This window comes from Trachemys scripta, chromosome 9 (genome assembly GCF_013100865.1).
Source record: "Trachemys scripta elegans isolate TJP31775 chromosome 9, CAS_Tse_1.0, whole genome shotgun sequence".
In the NCBI taxonomy this organism is placed as follows: Eukaryota; Metazoa; Chordata; order Testudines; family Emydidae; genus Trachemys; species Trachemys scripta.
Window position 1 is genome coordinate 62,199,051 of NC_048306.1, and position 17,476 is coordinate 62,216,526.

At 43.0% G+C, this 17,476-nt stretch overlaps 1 protein-coding gene and 1 long non-coding RNA gene across 12 annotated transcripts in view; one reads left to right on the forward strand and one right to left on the reverse strand.

Moving 5' to 3' along the window:
* The window catches only part of PIK3CB (phosphatidylinositol-4,5-bisphosphate 3-kinase catalytic subunit beta), a 205,981-nt gene that overhangs the window by 156,739 nt on the left and 31,766 nt on the right, over positions 1-17,476 (reverse strand). For 3 of the 6 annotated variants that reach the window (XM_034780769.1, XM_034780763.1, XM_034780764.1), the window contains exon 1: positions 5,791-5,913. The exons of 2 other annotated variants lie outside the window; for them this stretch is intronic. The gene's annotated coding sequence lies outside the window, so the exon portion shown is untranslated. Of the gene's footprint in view, positions 1-2,222; positions 2,242-5,790; positions 5,914-17,476 lie in introns of those variants that run through there. One more of the 6 variants, XM_034780767.1, reaches the window with a different exon arrangement.
* Positions 5,839-13,845, forward strand: LOC117882484. Of its 6 annotated transcripts, XR_004647028.1 has the most exons (6): positions 5,991-6,071; positions 6,790-6,909; positions 8,081-8,206; positions 8,564-8,685; positions 9,758-9,828; positions 11,120-13,845. It is a non-coding gene; the product is annotated as an uncharacterized LOC117882484 (long non-coding RNA). The 6 variants fall into 6 exon arrangements; XR_004647031.1 differs by lacking the exons at positions 5,991-6,071; positions 8,081-8,206 and adding an exon at positions 5,839-5,940; XR_004647029.1 differs by lacking the exon at positions 8,081-8,206 and having other exon boundaries at positions 10,890-13,845.

Genomic DNA, 17,476 nt, shown 5'->3' on the forward strand with positions numbered 1-17,476 from the left:
TAATAATAATTATTAATAATCTGTACCTTTTACTTACAAATTATATCACTGTTTAGTTTCTGAACTAGTGCCTTTCTTACTTGAGTTAAAGTCATACAAAAGAACAAAACCATTCTCAAACACATCCTCTATAAAAAGCAACAAAATTGTTTCTGAGATGCACATATCCACTACTGGTATTAAATTAGTTGTGTCACTAGTGACTGCAACTCAACCACTAAACTCACATTCATTTCCAACTATGATGTAAACTCAAGTTTTGTAGCTGTACAATTGAACTCTAACATACAATATCACCTAGCTTGTGAGCTTGTCTACACAAACAGTTAGTCCACAATCAGTCAGTCTACACCTGTGGTGGGCAACCTGCAGCCCGTCAGGGTAATCTGCTGGCGGGCCTCAGACAGTTTGTTTACATTTGCACAGCCACCCGCAGCTCCCAGTGGCCACGGTTCACCGTTCCAAATATTTGGGGAGGGAAATTCTGGGGGAGTGGAAATTCATACACTTCCACCTCTTCCATTATGGGGTGAAAAAGGCCCCAAAAAGTTATCCTATAGCAAACAGGAAGACAGGACTTGACATATCTTAGGTAAAAACAAGTAAAACAAATAAGACTTACTTAAGAGTCATTTTAGTTCAAGAGTGTTCTATATAGCCATACTTGTAAAAAGCACTATTCAGCACCACTGAGCTTTAGAATCCTTCTAAAAAAGGTACCTTGGCTTCCATGAGTTGACAAATGCCTTACAAAATTTTGGAGCCAAGGTTACAAAAGGCCACATGGTCCCCACTCACCTTAGATCATCCTGCTAAACTCCAGAATCCTATGAAAGTAGCACTCCAGAAAGAATATGCAGAGGTAAAATTCTTAAAGAACCACATTTATTGTTAAGTAACCTGCCTTTCTTCAAGATGACCAGGGTCATACCAAGTTCAGGGTCCATTTTGGTCAATTTCACTGTCATAGGATTTTAAAAATTGTAGATTTCATTATTTCAGCTATTTAAATCTAAAATTTCACAGTGTTGTAATTGTAGAGGTCTTGACCCAAAAGAAGTTTTGGGGAGAGGGAGGGACTCACAAGGTTATCGTGTGTAAGTGGGGTTGCAGTACTGCTGCCCTTACTTCTACACTACTGATGGCCGTGGCACTGCCTTCAGAGCTGGGCAGCTGGAGAGCGGCGGCTGCTGGACGGGAGCCCAGCTCTGAAGGCAGAGCCACCGCCAGCAGTAGCACAGAAGTAAGGATGGCATGGTATGGTATTGCCACTCTTACTTCTGCACTGCTGCTGGCAGGGTTGCGGCCTTCAGAGCTGGGCACCCGGTCAATAGCTGCCACTCTCCAGGCATCCAGCTCTGAAGGCAGCGCAGAAGTAAGAGTGGCAACACAAAGACACCCCCTTGTGACACCCTCTGCAACTAGTTTTTGGGTCACGACCCCCAATTTTGAGAAACACTGGTCTCTCCCACAAAATCAATATAGTATAGGGTAAAAGCATACAAAAGATCAGATTTCATGGGGGAAGACCAGATTTCACAGACCATGATGCATTTTTCATGGCCATGAATTTGGTAGGACCCTAAACATGATTTTTAAACATTTCCACTTGTGGGAGTCTAACTAGTGGTACAAACCCTGGGATAGAAGGCTGAGGCTAGGTCTACCCTACACTCTTTTGCAGACCTATGCCAGTCAGGGATGTGAAGAAGTGTGATCCCTGATTGACATATAACTATGCTGGCAAGAGTCCCTCATGCAGATGCAGTTACACCAGCAAAATTTCGCTTTTGCTGGCATAATTTATTTTGCTCAGGGGGGCTGGAATAAACTATATTAGCAAAAGCACAGTTTAGCAGGTATAAGATAGATCCACACCAGGAGTACTTTGCCAGTACAGTATACCAGTATAGCACTCCTAGTGTAGACCTGACCTGGCCTGAGCCATTCAAAAACTGAAGAATTGCCCTCCCAAGGTTAGGATCCAAATGCCAGACTGAGAAAGCAGTGCTATGTAAATGTGTGAACAAAACTTCAAATAGCAGTTCTGAATATTTCTGTGAAGGAAGTGTACAGAGGCAGGTTATCAATAATATTCTGGTGGAGTGAGCTCTTAAGATTCTCCAAGCCTGCATCAAGTTACCAAGGGACATGAAAGGCTCTAGAGAAGCAACTCCTAGTGGAGATCAAGGGAGAAAGTGGACTCCTGAAAGTCAAAGTACCTTTATGCTGGGAGCTACACAGGTGAACCTCCAAGCCCAACATGGATGATAGCAAAGGCAATCCAGGAAGTACTCAGAACAAAGGTTCTGTATCAGAAGGCTCTACTATGTCCTCCAGACTAGAAAGATCTCAAATAGACTCTTCCATCCTAGGATGGCACCATGTGGAAGATGGAAGTATTCTGGCACTGAGGATCCAGCAACAACTCCAGAAGGGGGATCTCAATTAAGTCCTAAACTGGAAATACTGAAAAGGAACCAGAGATGCCCTCAGAACCGAGGAAACTGAATCAGAAACCTCTGCTCATGTGCTCCTTGAATCTATAATAACATTTCTTCAACCTCTGTGATGGCACCGGGACCCCTGGCCCCCTTTAAGCTCAACTTCTTTTTATCCTTAGGCAGATGCAAAGTTTCCCTAAACACTGGGCCCTAGTGAAACCCTGGAGGTAAGGAGAGCTCAGCACCAACAAAAGCCCCGTTAGCCAAGGATTCAGAGAGCCCATTATTCTAAGGGAAACAACACTGGTCAGCTGAAAACACCAAAGTCCCTGAGAACGAAGACTTCCCAGCACTGATTAACTTTGGCAATGAAGCCAGCTTCTTTGGTACTAGAGCAACCCTAGAACCATACCCCAAGTGCTCAGGTGAGTTAGAACTACATAACATTGATCCTGGCACCCCATTTAAAGGATTTTTGAGGCTGTTCAGTCTCCTCCATCCTTGCACCAAAACAGGATCCCAGCTTGAGGATAGATCCAAAGGTTTGGAATGCAGGGTTAGTCAAGAGCAGTAGTTATCAAACTTCTGTATTGGTGACCCCTTGCACATAGCAAGCCTCTGAGTGTGACCCCCCCTTATAAATTAAAAACACTTTTCAATATATTTAACACCATTATAAATGCTGGAGGCAAAGCGGGGTTTGGGACGGAGGATGACAGCTTGCAACCCCCATGTAATAACTTCAGACCCCCTGGGCGGTCCCAACCCCCAGTTTGAGAACCCCCTGGTCAAGAGGAATGCCTGGTGCCAACGTGCCATAAAGGCACAGCATAGGGTGACCAGATGTCCCGATTTTATAGGGACAGTCCCGATTTTTGGGTCTTTTTCTTATATAGGTTCCTATTACCCCCCGCCCCCTGTCCTGATTTTTCACACTGTCTGTCTGGTCACCCTAGCACAGCATGCCAAGCAACTTTACTGAGAATAGGCTCCCCTCCAGATACAGCAGGTACTGTGTGAGATACCCGGGGTGCAGTCCAGACCAGTGGGATACTGTATCACCTTTGCCCTGCAACTTGGGATGCCTTACAATGCCTTGCTGAAGTAGCTTCCTCCTGAGCAGCTCACAAACAACTTTCCAGCATGCAAGCTACATCCTGAGTGTGTCTGTGTAACTGCAATGTGCCAGCAACACTTGGGTTACATTCTGGTTTTTGCCAACCTTGAATAATATGCAGGGTGACTCCCAGTCCTCCCAGAAATGTATGTTATGTACCGCCCAGCCCCCTCCTGGACAGTTAAATGTATTAAGTCTATTATTCCTTTAAAGGAATAACATACACTAGCTTGTTACCTTAAATAAAGTTACCCAGACACTAACTTAAACATACTGGATTAGATAAAAACAAGTTTATTAACTACAAAGAGACAGACTTTAAGTGAGTACAACCAATGAGACATAAGAGTCAGAAATGGCTGCAAGAAAATAAAGATAAAAATGCTTTCCACTGCCTAGCTTAAGTTTCTCTGGCACATGCTTCCAACAGCATTGCTGACCAAAATCTTCAGGTCAGGATCCCTTCACCCAGTTTTTTTTTCACCTGCATGAGCTGTTTTCTCCCTTCCCCCTTTCTGTCAAGCTGGAGACAGTCCAAGCATCTAAATGCCACAGAAACTACTACCTACCAACTTCCTAAAACTATGCTTCCCCACACCCTATAAAACCATATGCCTGCCCAGAGGGAAGCCATAAGTTAACAAGAAATTCCTGGTTGAAAAAAAAAATTCTCTGTGCATGAAATAGAGACCCTTATGCCTACAAAAGGCCATAAAACAGAAAGAACTGCAGCAGTTAGAGACTGCACGACCACTTATAAATTTGGCTCTGAACATCTGGTGCTGCGGAGGGCGGGTCACTCAAATGGTCCGAACAAGGACTGTTTTTCTTGAAGGTTCCTGAAGTTCAGGAGCACTAGAGGGAGGAAGTAGGAATATGCAGAAGCTACATCAAATAATTTTTTTAGAGCATAGGAGAGAATATTAGGCTCTACTAATAAATAATAACAAAGCATAAAAGGGCACTTTTAAATAGCCATCATAAGTTGAAGTTGCCTACAAGGTTTCAGAGTTTTGAAGGAACAGCACTATTTCCCGCTGTCATTTTTAAGGGTATGTCTACACTACAAATGTGACAGCAGCACAGCTGCAGGGCTGTAGCTATGCTGCTGTAGTGAAGATGTTGCCACAGTGGTAGAAGAGTTCCCCCCCCCCCATCACTGCAGTAAATACACACCCCAAAAGGGAATAGCTTTTCCATCAATCTACAAGAGTCTTCACTGGGACTTGGATCCCCTTAATTTCATCTCTCAGGGGTGTAAATTTGTCAGTGACACAGTTGTGTGTGTAGACCAGGCTGTAGTAACATCCTCAGTAATCTTAAAAGAGTTTGTGATGTTTAAATGTCACTTGTTTGTTTCCCGTGCAGTCTCAAAGGATACTCAACCATTTTCTGTGTTTTTACGACAAAGAACAGAGGCTCATTTTTTAAACTTTAAAATTAAATAATACTCTTGAGGTTTTAAACAGATCGACACACTACAAAAGACCTTTCAGATCATGTTAACGTTTAAGTAATCTTATCTTCCACCCCCCCTCACAGATCAAACTACTCCCACCTATTTTAATGAGTAATTCAAAGCCATCTGAAGGTTTAGTCCTATGCACCATCTCCTCTCAGCCCAACTGATAAAGACCAACATGTGACTAAACTTCACCAGTGCCAGGAAGAGGGCAGAGATCTGACTATCGTTATTGTTGAGCAACTCCAGTGTTGCAATTTTCTTTGAAGAAGCTAAAAAATACCCTTTTCCTCTCCCCATCCCCGGTACACTCGCTGCCACCACTGGGCAAACAGGGAAGGGAACAGCCACTGCTCTACTGGAGAAGGGATTGAAAACCAGCCCCAGATCTGCCAGACCTGGGGGGGAGGGAAGAGAGGAAGGAGGCTTCAGTTGGCAGAGTCACTTGTGATCTCTCCCCCGGAGGGGAGGGGGTGTCTCGCCCCACTCTCCCCTGTTTGTCTCTGTGCCGCAGCGAGACACTGCAGCAGCCACTTCTCTCGTTCAACCCGCCCTAGCTCCGCGCCCCGGCCCTCGGCAAAGCCCCAGCTCGGGTAGGAACCGGCCACACGCCGCGCCGCGGCGGCAACTTCCCTCCGGGCGGGCATCCCCAGCCGCAGCCCAAGCGCGGTCCCGGGGGGAAGAGGAGACGTTGCACTCACACGCAGTTCCCGCTCTCACACGGACACGCACAAGGTCCCTTCCGCCCGCCTCACGCAGTCACTCACCTGCCCAGACAGAGGCGGCAGCAGCAGCTGCTGCCCCTGAGCCGCCGCCTCCCAGCCAGCGCGGCAGCAACTGAGTGGCCTGTTACCGGTAACTCACATGGAACCGCGAGGCCTCGGGATGCGCACGCGCGCGGACGCCCTAAAGCTGAGGTGAGAGGGAGGGCGGTTACCTAGGCAATAGCTTCCCCCTAACTCCGCCCCCCCACCAACCCAGCCAATCCGATTGCGGCTTTCAACATCGGCCTCGGTTGGCTTCCCGCTCGCTCATGCTGACCGCGCAGGTTAGAGGTGTGGCGGGTGGATCAGGCCCGGAGGGGAGGTCTCAGGCTGGGAGCGCGGATTGCCCCTGAAGTGCAACGCAAAGTGGGGGCAGGGAAGCGGCTCGCGAGGAGCCCGGGCAGGGTGGCTTGCACCGTGGATGGGCGTGTGAGGACGAACGGAGGGGCCCGGGCATGGTGCGCTGCGAACGGGCTGGGCGAAGGAGCTAGGCAGGGAAGGTAGCCCCTGGGCTACAGGGGGCAGGGAGGGGCGAGGGGCTGTTACAGCACCTACTGAGCTCGTCGTCCAGCATCTGGACGGCTCCATTATGACTGATACCCAGTGTGTGGGACCTGCATCGCTGGAAAATATGGGGAGATGGCAACTGTCTGTAATGCGCTCATCCTGCTTCAGCCTGCCACACCTGTCTGCAAACCCCAGCATTAGGGCAGGGGCAGGAGTGCCCAGGTGCACAAGGGGCCAGCCTCACTTAAGCACCCCACTGTGAAGACTTGTACCAGGATCAGGCTGTGCTAGACTGTGCGTACACTGCAGGTGAAGGGCAAGGGATGCCCCAAGCTGGGTACCGAGTGACAGCTACCCAGGAGTTACAGCAGTCCTTCCCCGAGGCCCCAGCCTAGGGCTTGGCAATGCACCCATGAAAGAATGGACTGGGATTTGAGTTCTGCTGCTCACTTGCTGTGTGATGGAAAACTAATGAGTTTGTTTGCATTTTAACAGTGTTCCTGGAAATGACTGAATAAGTGCCAAGTCCAACTTTGAGTAATAGTCTTACAGCCATTCTCTGACAGCTGCCCTGGCCACAACACTGTAATTGTTTCCTGAGCAGGAAACAACAGGGTAAAAAGATCTTACTATTCCTTATTTTTATCATACTATGTGTGAAGTTGGCCCTAGGTTTTATAGGGTCCTCAGTGAAGTAACTTACAGAGTTGCCCCCAGTTCTCTTTCACAAGAGGAACTGTACTCAGGTGCCCTCTGACTTGCAGTGTCCCTGCCTTCCCTCATCCCCAAATCTTGGTTATTCAAAAGTGAACCTAGAAGCAGCAAGGCCCTGTGGACAGCAGAGGCCCATAGAAACACAGGGTCCTACAGTTCTGGTTACATACTGGTGGCAAGTCTCCCCCGAGACCAAAAATAGAGCAGCTGTTATGGGTGGTTCTATTTAAGAGCAGCCTTGCTTGTAGAATAGTATTACTGTTTTGTGTGCTGACAGTTTTTTTGATGTAGTGAGACTGCATCCATTACTTATTCATTGTAGCAAAACATCACATTATAAATAAATTCTGTTATTGTTACTACTGTACAACTCATCTTAAGTTAGTATCCTCCCTGAGGGCATCTCTGGAAAACTGCAAGTTACATAATATTATTTATGCATCTTTGCAGTGACGATTCTTACAAATTAGGGCCATATTTTAAAAGAGGTCATCTTCTTTGTTCACACACAGCTGGGAAAGGTTCTTAAAAGAAGAGCACTTTGAAATGGCTGTTGGAAAATAGCAGGGGAGGTTTTGTTACAAGAGCTTCTTTCCCTGCAGCAGCTGATCCATGCTACATCCTCATTTTAATGTAACTGTTACAGAAAATTATATGGAAACTAATAAATGCCACTGAAAGGAGTTAAAAATAGGCAAACTGTCTTTTAAAGACAATCAAAGAAAAGGAAATTTGAATGTTGTTTTTGTGTACCTGTAACTTATGAAATACACATGCTGTTCCTGTGTACCTATAACACAGACAAAATGAATTTTGCACACAGTGAGCGTAGGCTCCTGCTCCCACTGAGGTCAATGCCAAAATTCCGAATGGACTTCAATAAAAGCAGAATGAAGCTTTAGTACATTAATTTTTTCATATTTAAAATGGAATATAGTCATGGTAAGCATATTAAAAACACTTCTTTGGCATAGTAATCACACATTATGTTGTTGTTTTTTTTCATTTTTCAGCTTTGAATAGATGCAAAAGTGAAATTGACCAGTATTTTTATTTTCAATTTCACTTTCAGATACTCATGCACTAACAATGCATAATGCTAGGGTTGGCAAAATTGTAGCAAAATGTATGATTGTTCCACTCCAAGATTTTGGAAAGAATGAGGAACTTCAATCCCAACTCTCTCCAGTTAACCTAGGTATTGCATGGGAGATCAGTGGGTGATGCAATAATTTTAGGCAAAATGTCCAAGTTACACATGAGTCAATAATAGAGCTTGCCTACCATATGTCAGATTTTTGCATAACCTTACTCTTCATTGTTTGCCTGAATTAATAGTTCCTGTGAGTGCTTATTTTCAGTTCCTTTAGGATTATTTAATATCATGGATAAAATGTAACAGTTCTTTCTGAATATCATGATCTTAAAGAATATGTAGGAATATGATAAATGCTTCTGTATAGAAAAAAAATATAGTATTTGCTAATATATTTTAAATGAAAAATAAACTCATCAGGTGAGAGTTTTGATCATACAGATATTTATCTCTCCGTAGGTCAAGTTGTCACAGGTAGCAAGCTAACACATGCACTTTTGCTCATCACCCTAATTCAAATTAAACCAATCCATCTGAGTTTTTTTGTTTCTCTACCAAAGGAGATTTGTTTGCAGAAACAGGTAGGATGAAAAATTAGCAATATTTGCCTCTTTGAGAAGTGTTCTACTTTATTATTATTTGAAATATTAAATCTCAAACATCTAGGTTTAGAAATTTAGTTGGCATTAGTGATACTTTGTAGTACTTTGACTGTTTTTGGAAAGGCTGGGTAGAAATTGTTTAGAAAACGCTTATTTATTCTGGCTTTTGATAATTTTAGGTTGTACTGCATGTGCCAATGCAGTTTTTATAAGGTGCAAACCAGCTTTGGTTTTGCTGAATCTTTAGTGGACTGAGCAAGGGGGCTGGGATTCATAAACTCCAGAGTCTTCACTCTGCCATCCTCTGACTTTAATAATGATATTTTGTAGTTGAACAGCATCTGTTATCCATAGAACTCAAAGTACATTACAAAAAAACTAATACTGGGTAGGCAGTTCCTATTATACTTATTTTACACATGTGAATCAACTTCAATGGGGTTGCGCCCCCTTGGAGATCATACATGATTGAGATCTTAGATGGTAAGCTCTTTGGAGTAAAAACTGTTTTAATTTTATGTCTATACAGCTCCAAACACAGTGTCAGTTCTTAAATAAATAAGGGTATTGAAGAGGTCTTAACCACTAGGCCTTTGATCAAGACATGAAGATATTTGGAGTTATAACAGGTCGCCTTCCTGTAATATTGTGATACTTGTCATAAATTCCTATCTATCACAAATGGTGCACAGAGTGGCAAGCGTCTGGGACAGAATTAAAGTTGTTTGAAATATTTTAAATCTGCGTTTTATATTCTCCACTACTTGGGAGAGAGAAAAAGGGGAGGTTTTAAATGTAACCGTAACTTTCAATTTCTTAATTTTCAGTCTTTCTCTGAAAATAACATTCTATTAATGTTTCCCCCCATCCCCAGCTATTGTTACATACAACAACAGTGTAACAAAGATTTTGTCTGGGAATTTTGTATCTGAATCATGTCTGTTCATGTAAAACAATGTACACCTAGGGCACATTTTTGCATACTGAGAACATGTAATACTTTTGGGGTGATGGGTGATTACAAAGCATGTATTCTCTCACATTACTTTAGTCACTGCTTTACCAAGAGAACTGAGAAGGGAAAAGGAACTGCTTTACCAGGAAAAGGCACTAATACACAAGGTAAGTTTGCAGATAGTACAAAAGTACTGTAGGGATAGATGCAAACACCTACAAGAAAAGAAGAAAAAACAAAAAAAATAGAGGATGCAAGACAGTTGATAGGAAGCAAAAAGAGATTGGGAGTTAAAAATCAACCTAATGTACTGAGAGAAGTATCCAAAACAACAGCTACGTAGTAGGATGGAAATCCTTAGAAAATAATTGGGGCCAAGCAAAACTACAATGTAATTGTGAGAGGCAAACAAGATATTATCTTAGTTTATTGTTACCACCATATCACAAAAAACAATCTTCATAGGGTAGTTTATACACAGGCACTTTTTTGAAAAGTACCAGATAAGATCAGAGCCCTGGTGAATATATTTTTTTCTCCTGAAAAAACATGTTCTATCCAAAGCTGCAAGAGTAAAATTTTGAGAGTATAATGGCTACTCTGTTTGCTACAGTCACTCTTTTATCAGTATGACATCTACTGTAATACATGTAACGAGCTTTAGAACTCCTTGCGTATGAAAAGTAATGTGACAGACTCCTAATATAGTAGTGAGGGACTACCCAATTCCATACAATTTTGGATTTGGGGAATCTGTCAAAATGAGATGTACAAAACTAGTTTGAATTTGTAACCCTTTTCCCTGTATTTTAAACTTTTTTCCTTAGCTGTATTAAAGAAAAGATTATGAGCCTACATGATATATGGAAAAGAAAAGGAAAACCATCTGTAAAAGCTAAGCTGAGACAAGTTGTGCCCTAAAGTGTATGCAATTATATAGATTGTTTTTTTTTTTTTGTTCAATTTGCCTCTTTTCCCCTCTATACCCTCACTCCCTCCCCCCTCTCAGTTTCTATCTATCACTGCTTCCCCTCAATTCTATTTTACCCATAGATTTTCATTAATTTTTTTCTCTACCCTTTCCCTCTTCCTACCCGGTCCCACTCTCCATAGAACAGAAAACAGATAAGTCTTATGTATGAGTGTGTTCAAAGTTAGATAAAATGAGTTCACCTATCCTTCACAGTAATGTAGGTAGAAAGAGAATTTAGGATTTGAATTATTTCAGGTTGATCCATTAAGGAGAGCTGGCACTGGTATGGGCGTTGGTTTCAGATAAGTATACTTTACAGCCTCTGAAATGTCTACTTTACCCGTAGGGCTGGTATGACTTCCCCTTTTGAGTAAAGGTTTTAGCCACCCTTCTGTCCTCATACACTTATGTCCCACCTTGTTAAATATGTTCTGTGTTGGCCAGCACTGCTTTTTATTTGCTTCTATCCTTTCTTTCTCACTCAGAACAGAATGCAGTAGACACAGCACATAAAGGAAACACCTAAAGGAAAACATCAGTCTGCAAAAACAGGGCATTGCTGGAAACAGGGGTGAACTAATTAAAGAGGAGACTAAAACAAAGGTTTTCCCCTTCAGAGGTGCTCTGCAAGTGATTTTTTTTAACTGAACTTGTTCCCTTTTTTACTTCCTATGATACAAAGAACTTAGAAAACTTTTTCCTTTATTAAAGATTGTTCTGTTCATTATCTTAAGTGCCAGGAATGTCAACTCTACTCTTCCCTAGTTTTGCTGCAAGATCCACTTGATATCTCAAAGAATGTATATTGTTAACTCTTACACCCTAACTTAACGGATGGAAGATGGTGAATCTTTACTGTTTTGGAGAAAGAGTATTGCTAGTGATTCAAGTTAAAAAGGTGTTAACAAAAAAAATTTAAACAGTCATCAGACCTATTTCCTGTTATTTGTTTAAATGTTATTTCAATCTTGGCCTACGTTTTCCAAACATGGATGCCTGAAGTTAGGTGCCAAAAACCATATTTAGCTCCTAAAATAAAAAGTGGTGATAGGTACTGGCAGCTCCTAGTGACTTCAGTATGTGAAGAGAGGATATTCGTGAAACCTACAGAAGAATTCTGTGTATGAGGTCAAAATATTGCAACACATGGAATATTGCAACAGTTTGTAAATGATGTGATAAAGAAGTAGCTGGATATGGGTAGGAGGCTATTACATCAAATTCAACACAGAACACAGCCTATAAACAAAAGAGATCATACTGGATTATTTCCTTCTGAATGATCATTTTAAAACAATATGATATCAGCACTGGCCATGGCCATTATGAGTTTCAGAGTGTACAGTTAAAATGCTAATGGATATGAAAAGGGAAACTTGGCAACCAGTAGAACACTGATTTTTTTTTTTAAAGCAAAATGTTAATTTAGAAGGTATACTTATGTGCTGGTCTCTTATTACCCTTGCACTACCATGTGTCCCTATTATAAGCTTCTCTTTGTTTCTCACAGCTAATACAATGAAGGGGGAGGCAATGGCAAATAATGGGCTGAGTGACATCAGACTGAAAATGCAGATGTCAGACAAAACGGATATACAGCTTGGCTAACGAAGCCAGAGCCTGCAGCAAGAAGTTGTCAATAATGCTTTGCTATATCAAGTTATTTAACATTTACAAAATTCACTGCAAAAATTTACTGTTAATGCAACATCGTTGTTGAGAATTTACAGTATCTGCAAAGGAGACAGGAAATTCAGACTACTCCAGCTGTAACAAAACGCTCAGCAGCTCAGGTTGCTATGTGTATGTCATTCTGGTGCTCCAGTCACTCAGCTGGCTTGCCATTGAATAAAGAGTCCAATTTAAGGTCTCCAGCTTCATATTCAAGCTCTCAGTGGAATCAGCCCATGCAACTCGAGAGATTGCCTCTCCCCAGAGTCCTTGACCTCTCATGCCAGCTGCAGTCCACCAGAAATATCAGACTATCAACCAATAGCTCCTAAAGCTTTTAAAACAGCCTAAAGCATCTAAATTTCTAATCTGGAATTAAGGGCAGAGAGTAGATGCCTCCTGAATGCCGCCATCCTGGACTGAGGCATATATCCATGCTGATACTGTCCAACTAGGCAGCAATCATTTGACAGAGATGCCAATTCAAATCTTTTGGTGAAGGCAAACAATTGCCTATCACGGATTATTATTATTTTTATATTCCAGAAGCCTCAATCAGATGTAGGCACCCTACAAACATATTAGAAGATTGAAACTTCCCTTAAGAGCTTACAAACTAAATAGACAAATCAGATGAAGAGTGAAGGAAAAGGAATCACGCACACAAGCCGTAGTCAGTGATAAGTGGCTATGTGATGTTAACTACATATGTTTTTTAAAAAACTTTTTTTTTGTTGTTTTTTAAAATATAAATTTGGGAATAGGGCAAGGGGGGAAGGAGATGATGTAATAGAAGCACACGAATAGTAGGAAAAGGAAGGAAGGGCAAGACAATATTGAGAAGGGAGGGAGGAAAAGGGAGAGAAATACAGGAAGGATGGAAGGGAACACTATGTTTTCTAGGTATGAAAGGAACAACTGCAGAGCAGTTCCTGGCAGATCATCAGTATCACTAGTCAGCCTAAGCAGCAACCCATGATCAGTGGAATTGATTCCAAAATCTGTTGAGAGGTCCAGCATGAGAATAAATGCCAGTTGACCTCAAATTAACAAACGATCAGTGCCGTAACAAGGGTGAGGCGAGTGAGGCACTTGCCTCAGGCGCACAAAGCTGAGGGGCACAGAAAAAGACAAATTAAGTTTTTTAATTCTTATTATTTTATGAAAAATTATAATCACATAATATGCACATTGCGTCATGACAAATGCACAATGTAAATGGAAAATAAACAGAATACACCCTACAGTAATTATAAAGCATTGGTTCTCAAACTGGGGGTCGCAACCCAGTTACGGGGGGGTAGTGAGCCCCAACCCCGGCTGCAAGTTGCAAGGCCTGAGCCCCCCGCCTGGCTGTGAGCCCCGACCGCGACGCATGGCTGCGAGCCCCACCCCCTGTGTGGAGCTGTGGGGCTACGAGCCCCAACTGCTGCGCCAGGCTGTGAGCTCTGACCCCGACAGGGACGCACGCAGTGTTGAGCTCCCAAAATCCTAAGAACCAGTTGCCTACCAGGTCCTCGGTGGCATTTCGGTGACGGGGGGACGGTCTTCACTCGCTCCGTGTTTTCAGCAGCATTTCGGTGGCAGGTCCTTCACCCGGGGCGAGTGAAGGACCCACCGCCAAAGTGCCACTGAAGACCCGGTAGGGAACTGTGTGGTGAGTACGGGTCCAGAGCCCTGGGGTAGCGGGGGGGGGGGGGGGGGGAACACAGAACTCCAAGGGCTATTTAAAGGGCTGGAGCTCCAGCAGGTAGAAGCAGGGGAGCCCCGGGCCCTTTAAATAGCCCTGGAGCAGTGGGGGGGCTCCAGCTGCCTCTGCCGCCCCAGTCCTTTAAATAGCCGCTGGAGCCCCCCTGCTTCCCCCATGGCTCCAGCGGCTCTGCTGGGGGGGGAGGGGAGCAGTACTACAGAGAACTTTTTCCAGAGGGTCTGGCTAGAGAATCTTGCCCGCATGGTCGGGGTTCAGCTGATTGCCATATTTGGGGTCGGGAAGGAATTTTCCTCCAGGGTAGATTGGCAGAGGCCCTGGAGGTTTTTCGCCTTCCTCCGTAGCATGGGGCAGGGGTCGCTTGCTGGAGGATTCTCAGCGATTTGAAGTCTTTAAATCATGATTTGGGGACTTCAACAGCTGAGTCAAGGGAGAGAATTCTTCCAGGAGTGGGTGGATCAGCTTTTGTGACCCGCATCATGCGGGAGGTCAGACTAGATGATCATAATGGCCCCTTCTGACCTTAGAGTCTATGAGCCTCCCCAGCTGGGAGCTCAGGTGGGCCAGACAGGACGGTCCCACGGGCCAAATGTGGCCCGCAGACCAGAGTTTGCCCATCTACCCGCCCGCCCCTTTAGGAACCGGTTCTGCACCGGCTTCTAAATTTAACAAACCGGCCACTACAGGACGCGCGGTTGCAAGCCCCAACCCCTGCGCCAGACTGTGAGCCCCGACCCCGGCCCCTGCGCCAGACTGTAAGCCCCGACCCTAGTGCATGGTTGCTTGCCCCGACCCCGACCCCTGTGTGGAGCTGCAGGGCTACAAGCCCTGACCACTGCGCCGGGCTGTGAGCTCCGACCCCAACCCCAGTGTGCGGCTGTGAGGCAAGCCCCGACCCTGCGCCAGGCTGTGTGTCCCGACCCCCACAGTTCATGATGCACTATGATGCACACCTTATATGTATTAGTTGATTTTGTATGGGGATCTTATGATTAAAATAAATAAATGTTCTATTATCATTATTATTCTTGTTATTTACTTTTTTTTTTTTTTTTTTTTTTTACAAAGTAACTACTATGAAATTATATGGAGGGGGGAGGGCACAATTTTATATTTTTGCCTCGGGTGCAAAAATAGCTAGTTACGGCTCTGCAAGAGATAATTCATGACCATGACAAGTGTTGTCCCAATGGAATGCTGGAACCCAGAATGGAATCTGCCAGGGGGGTGGTTCCAGATGCACATGGAATTGACAAGCTCTCCCTTCTCAACCACGTCTCCAAAGGAGGTGAAGTTTAAGATCAGGCAGGATTGAATAGCAAGTACTACCACATCAAAGGAAAGTATCTTGAAGAGGGGTTAGACCTCAGTGTGTTTAAGAATTGTCAGCATCCTCTCCTTGCTCAGTGAGGTGTTAGTAATGCCTCTCAATATTGACACCATGGCTACCACACTTGCTTTGAGACACCAATATGAATAGGCATCGGACCACAAGAAACCGAGAAGACAACAGATACCTCCATCAGAAACTAAATTTGTTTGATTATGAAAGCAAATGTCTCTCAAACAGAAACGCCAGAGACCATCCTAGAACTGAGACTTTGGGCCTTTGGGTGCCATCAGAATATAAATATTTACAAATAACATAATAATAATAATAATAATAATAAATAATCTACTCAAAACAACTCCCCACAGCAGTCATTTGAAGAAATTACAAACAGGGTGAGGCAGACCAGAATAATCAGATTGTGCAAAGACTCCAAATGGCTGAGGAAAAGTCATGTTTTTTGGCCTCAGTCACAGCTTTTTTGTACGTTTCTCTCCAACTCCAAATGGCTCCTCTGTTAAATCCCATCTACACACCAGCCAACTCCAACTCCAAATGGCTCCTCTGTTAAATCCCATCTACACACCAGCCATTTCAGCTCCTGGGGATTACTTTTAAACTTGGTGGTCTCCAAGCACCAGAGACAACCAGGGTGCAGTGAGAGGCCAGGAAGCTGAAAGCCCCTGCTAACAACTGATAGCAGCTGTGAGGGTGAGCTGATTGACACCCTGATTTGAAGGGGAAAACAGATACTATTCTGTGTTTGTACAACCCCTAGCGCAGTGGGATCCTGGACCATGACTAGGGCTCCTAGGGGCTTCAATAATACAAATAATAAGATATACCTTGATCTCAGTAAAGATCCCACAGAAACTATTACACATGTGCAGAAGCCAACTTTCAATTGCTCATAACTTTATCACACACTTTTTTCAGTCTTGGTTGTGAACATATACTTCAGTGGCTTTTCACTTACCATATTTCAAAGTTCAGCTACAACTTAAGTCTCTGTGTAATGAAAGCAGTGGAAATTTTTCTTCTAAAGGAGAATGTGTATATTTTTTACCATTGCACAATTCAAAATTGATAAAAAGATTTGATCTCATATGGCATGAGCCTTTAAACAGTCTCAAAGATTTAAAGACATGCTGTCATCTGAAAGATTTCAAGTCATTTAAATACTTATATATTGCCGTAAATATTTAAAGCACGTTTAAGGGTGTCATTTTCAGCATATGATGTGACTTAAATGTTTATGGCAAATTAAAGATTATTTTTTAAGTCATAGCAAATTAAATGCAAAAAAAAAAAAGACTTATGAAATGTTAAGGTTGTACAGGTAAACTAATAAAAAATTTGGAAATGCAAAGTTAAAGTGCCAATCACTATGCTAACTCAGTTATGTTACATGTAGAGTGTATATACTAACTATACATTATTTTCTGTTTGCTGTTTTTGTTAAATGCATAGGTTAATGTGTTACTGTTTATGTCAGTAAATCTATATCATAATACATAAAAGAAGTTCAACATAGCTGGGGCAGCGTTGCTAGTGGAATCCAAAATCTTGCATTCCTGACTTTCAACGACTTCAACTGAGCAGCCTTACAGTGTGGTTATGGTCAAAAACAAAAGTGGAACTTCCTCCAAAGATTTGCTACCTGGGTGTATTTTAAATTTATTTTCATTACAAAAATAAGTGTTTACTGCCCCCACCCCCTTTTTTTTTTGGTTAGCCTTGCAGAGCCAATACAGCCAAGAGAGATTGAACTGGATTATTTTTGGATTCAAGCACCATGTAGGGAATTGTTAACTAAGATGCAACTGCAGAATCATTACTACAAGTGATGATGCACAAACTAGAGAAAAAATAAGGAAGCCAAGCTTGATGTTAGAAAAATAATATATATTTACTTGTAAAATAATCATATTAAGGACCTGATCCTGCAAGTTGCTGCGTACCCTCCACTCCTGTTACCACTCAGCAACTTGTCAGATCAGGCCTTTTGTACAGATATCTTTGAGAGTGAGTAAACATGGAACCCTATAATATCCTGTTCACAGAATGACATTGTAGGGTATAACCTCACTTTTACATTTAACCCATTTTTTTATGTAATCTTCCTATCAGCCA